Source organism: Hydra viridissima, unplaced genomic scaffold, assembly GCF_058129835.1.
Source record: "Hydra viridissima isolate aposymbiotic clone 2 unplaced genomic scaffold, HvirCarnegie_v1 scaffold_6, whole genome shotgun sequence".
Taxonomy (NCBI): domain Eukaryota; kingdom Metazoa; phylum Cnidaria; class Hydrozoa; order Anthoathecata; family Hydridae; genus Hydra; species Hydra viridissima.
The window spans coordinates 2,855,221-2,864,387 of NW_028324305.1; positions in this window are offsets into that span (position 1 = coordinate 2,855,221).

The following is a 9,167-nucleotide window of genomic DNA, read 5'->3' on the forward strand; positions in this document are numbered from 1 at the left end:
GCAACTTATTGCTCCTATTTGGGAAAAAATGATGCGTATTGAAAAAGGTAAAAAAGGTCGTGGTGTCATTATTCTTCCAGACGATCCTAATGCGTTGGTGGAAAAGCTTGAATTGAGTGTAGCTGCATGGCATGCTGGGAATAAAGAGTCAAGAAATGTGGCTGTTGCTATTTGCGATGAGCTGTTGAGACAGGGGGAGATTAATAAAGAGGAATATAAATCGTTAATGAGGACTATTGATAAAATTATTTAAAAAAATTGTTTTATTTAAAAAAATGCTCATTGTGAACAAAAGAAGATATGTGAAAAAGAACGTTGTTGGTGGAGGTGGTATTGTAGACATGATTAAAAATTTCAAAAAATGAAGATAGCATTTTGTTGCGATGACTTGCAATGAGAGACATTTAAATGAATTAAATAATTTTTTTATTATTTAAAAAATGATAAGTACAGAGCGATTAAGAGTTACTGAGAACCCAGAGTATGATATTGGTATTGAAAAAGTTGATTTTTTTGAGTACCTTCCAACCAATCTCGATTTAAATTCTTCAGGCACGATTACTTTTGAGATTGACTGCCAATCGATTCAAACAGTACCATCAGAGGCTTACATTCTTATTGAAAGAGTGTTGAAAAAGAGCGATGGAACCTTTTATGATGCTAAAGACAACATTGCACTGGTGAACAACGCTTTGATGTATTTGTTTAATGATGTGACTTATGACTTGTCGGGAGAGCAAGTGGAAAGAGTGATGTATCCAGGTCCAGCCACCACCATACTTGGATTGATGAAATATCCTTATGGATTTCAGTTTGCTGATGGATTAAAACAGATGTGGTATATGGATACGTCAAATCTTGTTGGAAATTCAGGATTCAATGTTAGACGAGACCACTTGTTTGCAGACACTACATCCGTTGGAGCTTTTTCGTTTAAAATTCCGTTGAAGCACATTTTTGGATTTTGCGAAACCTATGACAAAGTTGTTTATGGGTTTAGACATACCATCACCTTTACAAAGAAAGAATGCGATGATGCGATTTATAGAGCGGAAAGTGTTAGTGCAGGAATGATCAACCTTAAAAAATTCAGACTTTATATGCCTCGCGTTGAATTGGATATTTCGAAAAAGACTGATTTCATGAATTTAATAGCTCAAAAAATCCCCATTCAAGTGGCTTATAAATCAAACAAATGTGAAAGACAGCTTATTCCAGCCGGGCAAACAGAATTTACCTGGTCGCTTGGAAGAGTCACTGACAAAAGCATTCCAAGATTTATCTTGTTCGGACTTCAGACAAACAGAAACTCCAGTCAAACAGTTAATCCGTCACTATTCGACCATTGTGATGTTAGCAATTTTTACGTGACTGTTAATGGAATAAAGTATCCAAATTACAATTACGACTTGAATTTTGGAGAAAAGAGAGTGGTTATGGCTTATTCAGATGCGTTCTCTTTTGATGAAAAATATTACGGCACAAATGATCTTGTTTGTCAATCAGGGTTAACCTTGCTTGAATATATAAAATTATATCCGTTGTTCTTTGTGGATATCAGCAAGCAAAAAGAAAGAGTGGCGTCGGAAACAGCTGAATTAGTGGTAAACCTTAAATTTCGAACTTCAACTATTGCAAATACAGTTATTTTTGCAGTGGTTATTTCTGACAAACTGCTTAAATTTGTTTCAGATGGAACCAACATGACTGCTGTTTATTAGTTTTTTATCTGAATAAAAAAATGGATAGCAAAACGGTAAAAGAATTGCGTGAATTAGGTAAAAACCATGCGATAAAAGGTTACTCGGAAATGAAAAAGGATGAGCTTGTGAAAGCAATAAAAAACACAAGACCAGTCATTGGAGAGTATTCTAAAGAATCATGATTTTTGAATTGACTTAAAAAAAATCTTGTTATAATAAAATGAGATATACAACATCGTATTTGAAAAATTTGTTGAATGAAAACGGCGTTAGTAAAACAGCAGATGATTTAATAACGTTGATGATGCTTGCGGTTGAAAATAGTTTGATCAGTAAAGATGAGATTTTAGAAAGAGCAAAAGAAAAAAAAGTAAAGCCTCCTCCAAAAGAAAAAAAACCTGTTGATCCAAAATGGGAATGGCTTAGTTTTGTTAAGAAAAAACCCATCACTGTGAGAATAACCAACATTGAAACGGGTGAGGTGGTAGAATACAAGTCTCTTTACAAAGCGATGGCAGGAACTGGACGTGGATGAAGATATTTAGAGCGTCGAGATGGAAAGGTGGATAATGGAATCAAGATTGAATTTTTAAATTCTGAAAAGCTTGAAAAACGTAAAAAGCAGCAAAATTGATTTTTTAACTTTTGTCATGTTAAAAAATTGACTTAAATAAAATTCTTGGCATAAATAAAAAGATGGAAAGCATGCAAAAGGATGATCTTTTAAATGCTCTTGATGATAGCTTTGAGCCAACTTCTGATACGGCTAAATCAAAAAGTTTGCTTAAATTTCTAAAAAACATAAGAAAACTTCCAAAGGAACATCGAATCATTTTCAAAGAAATGGTTGAAGTAGCACCTTTTGAAGAAGTGATCAGAAATATAAAAGAAGACATTGATCTGCGTAATAAATTCCTGATCGGAACAAATTGGAAACTAAATGCTAGCGGACGTAATAATTGTCGTAAAATCACTGAACATATTAGAGAGATTAAAAATATGTATTCACATCTTTCCAAATAATTTTTTAATTCTTTTCACGGGAGAATTAAAAAAACGGTAAAAACTTTTCGAAGAAGAAAATATGCTGAAAGTGTGCCAAGATTTAAAAAAATTGAATTGACTTAAAGAAAATCTTAGTATAATAAAAATGAGTATCTATTCTTCAAAACCAGAATTAATTGCTAAAGAGCGAAAACTTGAATGCATCGAAAAAAATTTTCTTTCCCTTAATAAAATGGGTGATAAAACTGATGCTAAAGAGCAAAAAGCAAAAACTACCGCCAAAGAGCGAAAAATTGAAAGTGACATAAAGAAAAATCTTTTCGTAATAAAAATGGAAAGTAAAACTGTTAAAGATCGAAAAGATCGAAAAGTATCAATGGCATCATTAAGAAGGGATGCTAAAGAAAGAGCTATAAAAGGCTATACCAGAATGACTAGGGAAGAGCTTGTTGAGGCTATTAAAACAACAAGACCTGTCATTGGTTATGGACCTGCTCCTCGTAGACGAACGACTGAGGCAAGACCGTTGCCAGTTGTTGCGAGACCTGTCATTGCTCCGAAACCAGCGATCATTCCACCAAGACCTGTCATTGCTCTAAAACCAATTCATTTACAAAATCCTAATATTCAAAGACCTGTCATGGCTTCAAATCACATCCTTGATGAGCCTGTTTCAGATTCATCACCTGTCATGACACCAAAACCAGTCATTCCACCGAGACCTTCATTTTTTTCAAGTCTGACGGCAGTTGCAAAAAGTGTGGCGTCCTATGTTAAAACTAAGTTTAATGATATTAAAGAATGGATAGATCCCTACGTTCCTGAAGTAGTCAAGAAGAAGGTAAGCGAATCAGTGGAACAAATAGATGAAAAGGTAAAGTCTATCAAATCACTTGTATTAAAAACAGTGTATAAACATCCCGCGTCAAAACCTTTTACAGTAAAGTTTAATATGACTGAACATTCAGCAGAGCGTGCTGCTAGACTATTTTCTTACACACCTTCTTCTCATTATCAAGACATTACTTCCTTTTTTAATTTGGTAAGAGAGTCTGCCATTCAAACCATGGAAGGAGAAAGAAACACCAGAGTAAGAATTATTTTAACTTGTGAAATGAAATCCGTAAGTATCACGACTGGTGAAGAAGTGACTCGGGAAGCAACCTTTTCATCAAGATCAGAGATTATTCTAGCGACTACAGATGTAAGAACGTTAATGAGCGAAATGGAAGAAAAAGTCTTGGAAAGTAGTGTCAAATACAATGCTTTAGGATCTAATTGCACCATGTCAAAGATTTTAAGAATGGATATTAACTTTATCGATTACGAACCTCTCAGCGGTTCCTCATATATTGAGCTGTCTAAAGAGCTGAAAGACAAAAAGGCGATCATCAACATGGAAAACCGTGACAACCAATGCTTTAAATGGTCAGTCACTCGAGCTTTGAATCTGAAAAATATGCATAACGGAAGAATTGATGAAGACTTGGTTCTAAAATCAGAAGAGCTCCATTGGGATGGAATGGAGTTTCCTGTCAAGCTTAATAAAATCGACAAGTTTGAGAAAAATAATCCAACTATCAGCATTAACGTCTTTGGGTATGAAAATAAAAAACCTTACCCTTTGCGAATATCTGAATTTGTTGATCGAAATCACTGTGTTGACTTGTTGTTTATTTCAAACGAAGACACTTACTGTCTCATTAAAAGTTTGAGTCGATTATTGTCTACGCAAACATCAAAAACAAAAAGAAAACAACATTATTGTCGAAATTGTCTGCAAGGCTATGACCAGGAAGAAAAGCTCCAAAATCATCAACCTTATTGTTATGACAACGCTTCAGTAAGAATCGAACTTCCTAAAAATGGGGCGACCGTCCAGTTTAAAAACTATAACAAGTCTATGAGGGTTCCGTACGTCGTATACGCAGACTTTGAGAGTTTTACCAAACCTGTTAACACTTGCACACCGAGTTCAAAAGAGTCATACACTAAACAATATCAAAAGCATGTTCCGAGCTCCTTCTGCTATTATATCAAATGCTTTGACGACAACCTATACAAAGAAAAACCAGTCATGTACACAGCTGAAAGTGACGATGACGATGTAGCTCAAAAGTTCATAAATATGCTTGAAGCAGACCTTATAAAGATTTTCGACAAGATTGATTTAATAAAAAAGAGAGTGATGCCTGTTAAGGATAAAAAGAATTTTGAGGCTGCAACTCTATGTCACATTTGCAATAAAAATCTTAATGGTGATAAAGTCTTAGACCATTGCCATTTGACTGGAAAGTATCGTGGAGCTGCTCATAACAAATGCAACTTGGATTATAAAATTCCAAAATTCATTCCCATTATTTTCCATAATTTGTCGGGTTACGACAGCCATTTGTTCATCAAGAAATTAGGTGGAAAGCTCAATTGTATACCTAACAATGAAGAAAAATATATCAGCTTCTCTAAGCAAATCAAAGTGAGAGAATTTACTGATAAGAAAGGTAAACTTCGAGAAGTGTGGAAAGAGCTAAGGTTTATTGACAGCATCAGATTCTTACCCTTCGGTTTAGACAAACTATCTAAAAATCTCACCGATAATCAGTGCAAAAACGTAGCTGAATATTATCCCGAAAAGAAACAGTTTGATTTGATAAGGAGAAAAGGGATTTACCCTTATGACTGGGTGGACTCGATTGATAAGTTTTCAGAGACGCAATTACCTCCTATTGAAGCATTCCATTCAAAACTGAAAGATGAATCAGCAAAAGATGAAGACTATGCGCATGCGAAAAACGTTTGGGATGTATTTTGCTGTAAAACGTTTAAAGACTATCACGAGCTGTACAACGTGTCCGACGTGCTGATACTTGCAGACATTTTTGAAGATTTCAGAGACACTTGCTTGAAACATTACGGCCTTGACCTTTGGTATTACACCTCTCCTGGTTTGGCTTGGGACGCTATGCTAAAGAAAACTGAAGTCGTGATAGAACTTCTAACCGATATTGATATGCTCAACATGGTTCAAAAAGGTGTACGTGGTGGAATCAGTATGATCTCCAATCGATATGGAACTGCCAATAACAAATACATGGGTGATTCCTACGATCCTTCAAAACCATCCACGTTCATCCAATACTTGGATGCTAACAATTTGTATGGATGGGCTATGTGCAAACCTCTTCCTGTTAGAGGATTTAGATGGATGGCTGAGGATGAACTCTCCAATTGGAAATCCATACCTTGCATTCTCGAAGTTGATTTAACCTATCCTGAAGAGCTTCACGATGATCATAATGACTATCCTTTGGCTCCTGAAAGAATGACTATTGGAAAAGTGGATAAGCTGGTCCCTAATTTAAACAACAAGCAGAAATACGTCGTTCATCATGAAAACCTAAAACTCTATGAACGGATGGGTTTAGTTATTACCAAAATTCATCGTGGTATCACCTTTGAAGAAGAACCTTTTATGAAAAAGTATATTGACCTCAACACTGGATTAAGAGCAAAAGCTGAAAACTAATCTGACAAGGAATTTTTCAAGCTTATGAACGACTCCGTCTTTGGGAAGACTGGAGAATATTCTAAAACGCGTTGATGTTAGGCTTATCACCACTAGAAAAGAAGCTCTAAAATTATCAAGAAAACCTAATTATGAGCGAAATACCATTTTTTAAGAAAACCTAATCGCCATCCACATGAAAAGAACAAGTGTCTTTTACGACAAGCCTGTTTTCTTGGGAATGAGCATCCTAGACATCAGCAAAACTCTCATGTTTCAGCACCACTACGACTACATGAAGCCTAAATACGGGGATAAGCTGAAATTGTTAATGACTGATACTGACTCTCTGTTTTACGAAATCGAAACGGAAGATTTTTATCAGGACATTGCCGACGATGTAGAAAACAAGTTTGACACTAGCGAATTTCCTAAAGATCATCCTGCCATTCAAAACGCTGGGCTTAAGGTTGGTTTAAACAAAAAAGTTATTCGAATGTTCAAGGACGAGACTGCTGGTAAGCAAATTAAAGAGTTTGTTGGGCTTCGACCTAAACTCTACTCCTATGAGGTGTTTAATGAAAAAGAAGAACACAAAAAATGCAAAGGGGTTAAAAAGAAAGTCGTTGAAAAACACATCACTCATCAAGATTATTACGACTGCTTAATGAACAAGAAAGAAAAGCTCGCAACCATGAATGTTATACGATCACATCTTCACGATGTCTACACTGAAGAAATCAACAAAGTAGCACTCAGCGCTAACGACGATAAAAGATTCATCTTGGAAGATGGAATACATACGCTAGCCATTGGACACTACAAAATCAGATCCATTCCTTAACATTGCAGAAAGAAATAATTTTAGAACGGAAAAAAAACACGACGCCATCTTGTATGCTAGGATTAAGTATAGGAATATATCAATGGCTCAGAATCCGCTTTTCCTAGTAGTCCCAGGTCATCATCCATCGTATTACCAGCCTTTTTGAGATAACTTCCACATTGATCAACGGGGAGGATTACGTTTAACAAAGGAACGTTTTTAGGAAAAACCTGGCATTGTCATCCTGACTAAGGAAAAAAGACATTAGGAGTGAAGGAGTGAAGCAACTTTTTCAAGACGTCGTATGGTGCACTGAATCTTCAATCATTATGGTGTGAATGTGTATAACAATCGAATCAATCTATTTAGGGCAACTTTTATGTCTTTTGCCTTAACAATATGATTATTTAACAGCAAAGGTATCTTTACTTGCGCATGTTCAAGTTCCTTAATCCTGTCATAATACTGTGAGGAGGGAGAAAAGTTACAAACGACAGCCAAAAAAAGATGTACACAGAGACTTATTCAACTTGTCATATAAATTAATCATAAAGCGAAATGCAGAAAAGTTACAAACAACAACTAAGAAAAGTCGTACCCAGAGACTTTTTCAATTTATCATATGAATTAATAATAAAGCGAAACGGAGAAAAGTTACAAACAACAACAAAGAAAAAGTTGTACACAGACATTCAATATACACAGTCGTACACAGAGACGTATTATTATATAAATATACACAGAGTCGTACACAGAGACGTATTATTATATAAATATACACAGAGTCGTACACAGAGACGTATTATTATATAAATAAATGATGAATGAGCAACCGTAAACAAAAAAAAACTATAAAAAACTCAAAAAGTGAAGAGAGTAGATGAGAGAGAAGGGGAAAAGGAAGAAGAAGGAGGAGGAGGAGGAGGAGGAGGAGGAGGAGAAGAAGAGATGGAGTAGAGCATGGATAGAAGGAGAAAAGAGTTTTAAGAATTTTAAAGAAGATTGTATGAGAAAAAAATGTGAAGAGCTTTAAAGAGATTTTAAGAGTAAAGAATTTTAAGAGATTATATGAGAAAAGAGTTTTAAGAGATTATATGAGAAAAGAGTTTTAGGAGATTATATGAGGAAAGAGTTTTAAGAGATTATATGAGAAAAGAATTTTAAGAAATTATATGAGGAAAGAGTTTTAAGAGATTTAGAGAAGTATTGATGAAAATATTTACTAATAAGAATAAATAATAATAAAAAAAAGACTAGTTGTAAGTATTTTATTTGCATTAAGATAATATTATTATTACTTTATACATTATATGTTTGTTATTATTGAAAAAGTCTGATGTTCCAACCGCGCGTCTACACAATCTGTATTACACACTGACAAACCTACATCTCATTCTATATTTGCACTACTCCCACACTATCTCTGTTCAGCTACCGGCGTCACTTAAATCATCACATTTAAATAGAAATAATTTAACAAGATCCCCGCCCTCACAATCCTCCACCAGAATATTGTAAGTATTGTCACTTGCGTTCTTAAAGTGTGACTACAGGATTTTGTTTTAGGGAGTACAAGAAAGGTAGGGCTTAAGCGAGGTGCATGGTAAAAATGCAATAAATCATCAAATTTTTTAACATTTAAGTTAAAAATTTAAAGTATTTTAAGCACCAAAAGTCTGTTCCATTTCGCCCGACACCCAGAGTCTGTCTCATTTAGCCTACTTGTAAATACTGCTACGAGGCAATCGAGATGTAAAACTACATAACTTAAACATTTATTATATTTATACTGCCTGTTACAACTTTTCGGTCAAATCACAACGTTTTTACATTTCTAATAACAGCACCTTTTTTTTCTCTTGAAAAGAGAAGAGATGCATCACAAATTTGGCTTCACAAATAGTTTTCAGTACATCAGGTAGACTTTCTTCAATTCGTGGACGACGTCTAACGTATCAGCTTGGGCTTTGTTATCACAGTCACGGAAGCAGAGAACCTTTTTAGCTGCTGGGGTTGAACTTCACAAAACTTTTGAGCCCATACTAAAATAAATCCTCTTTGTTTTACCGTCTATTTCAGGTTGGACTGCTTTTGAGGATGATGTATTACTCGACGCTTTCCATCAGAG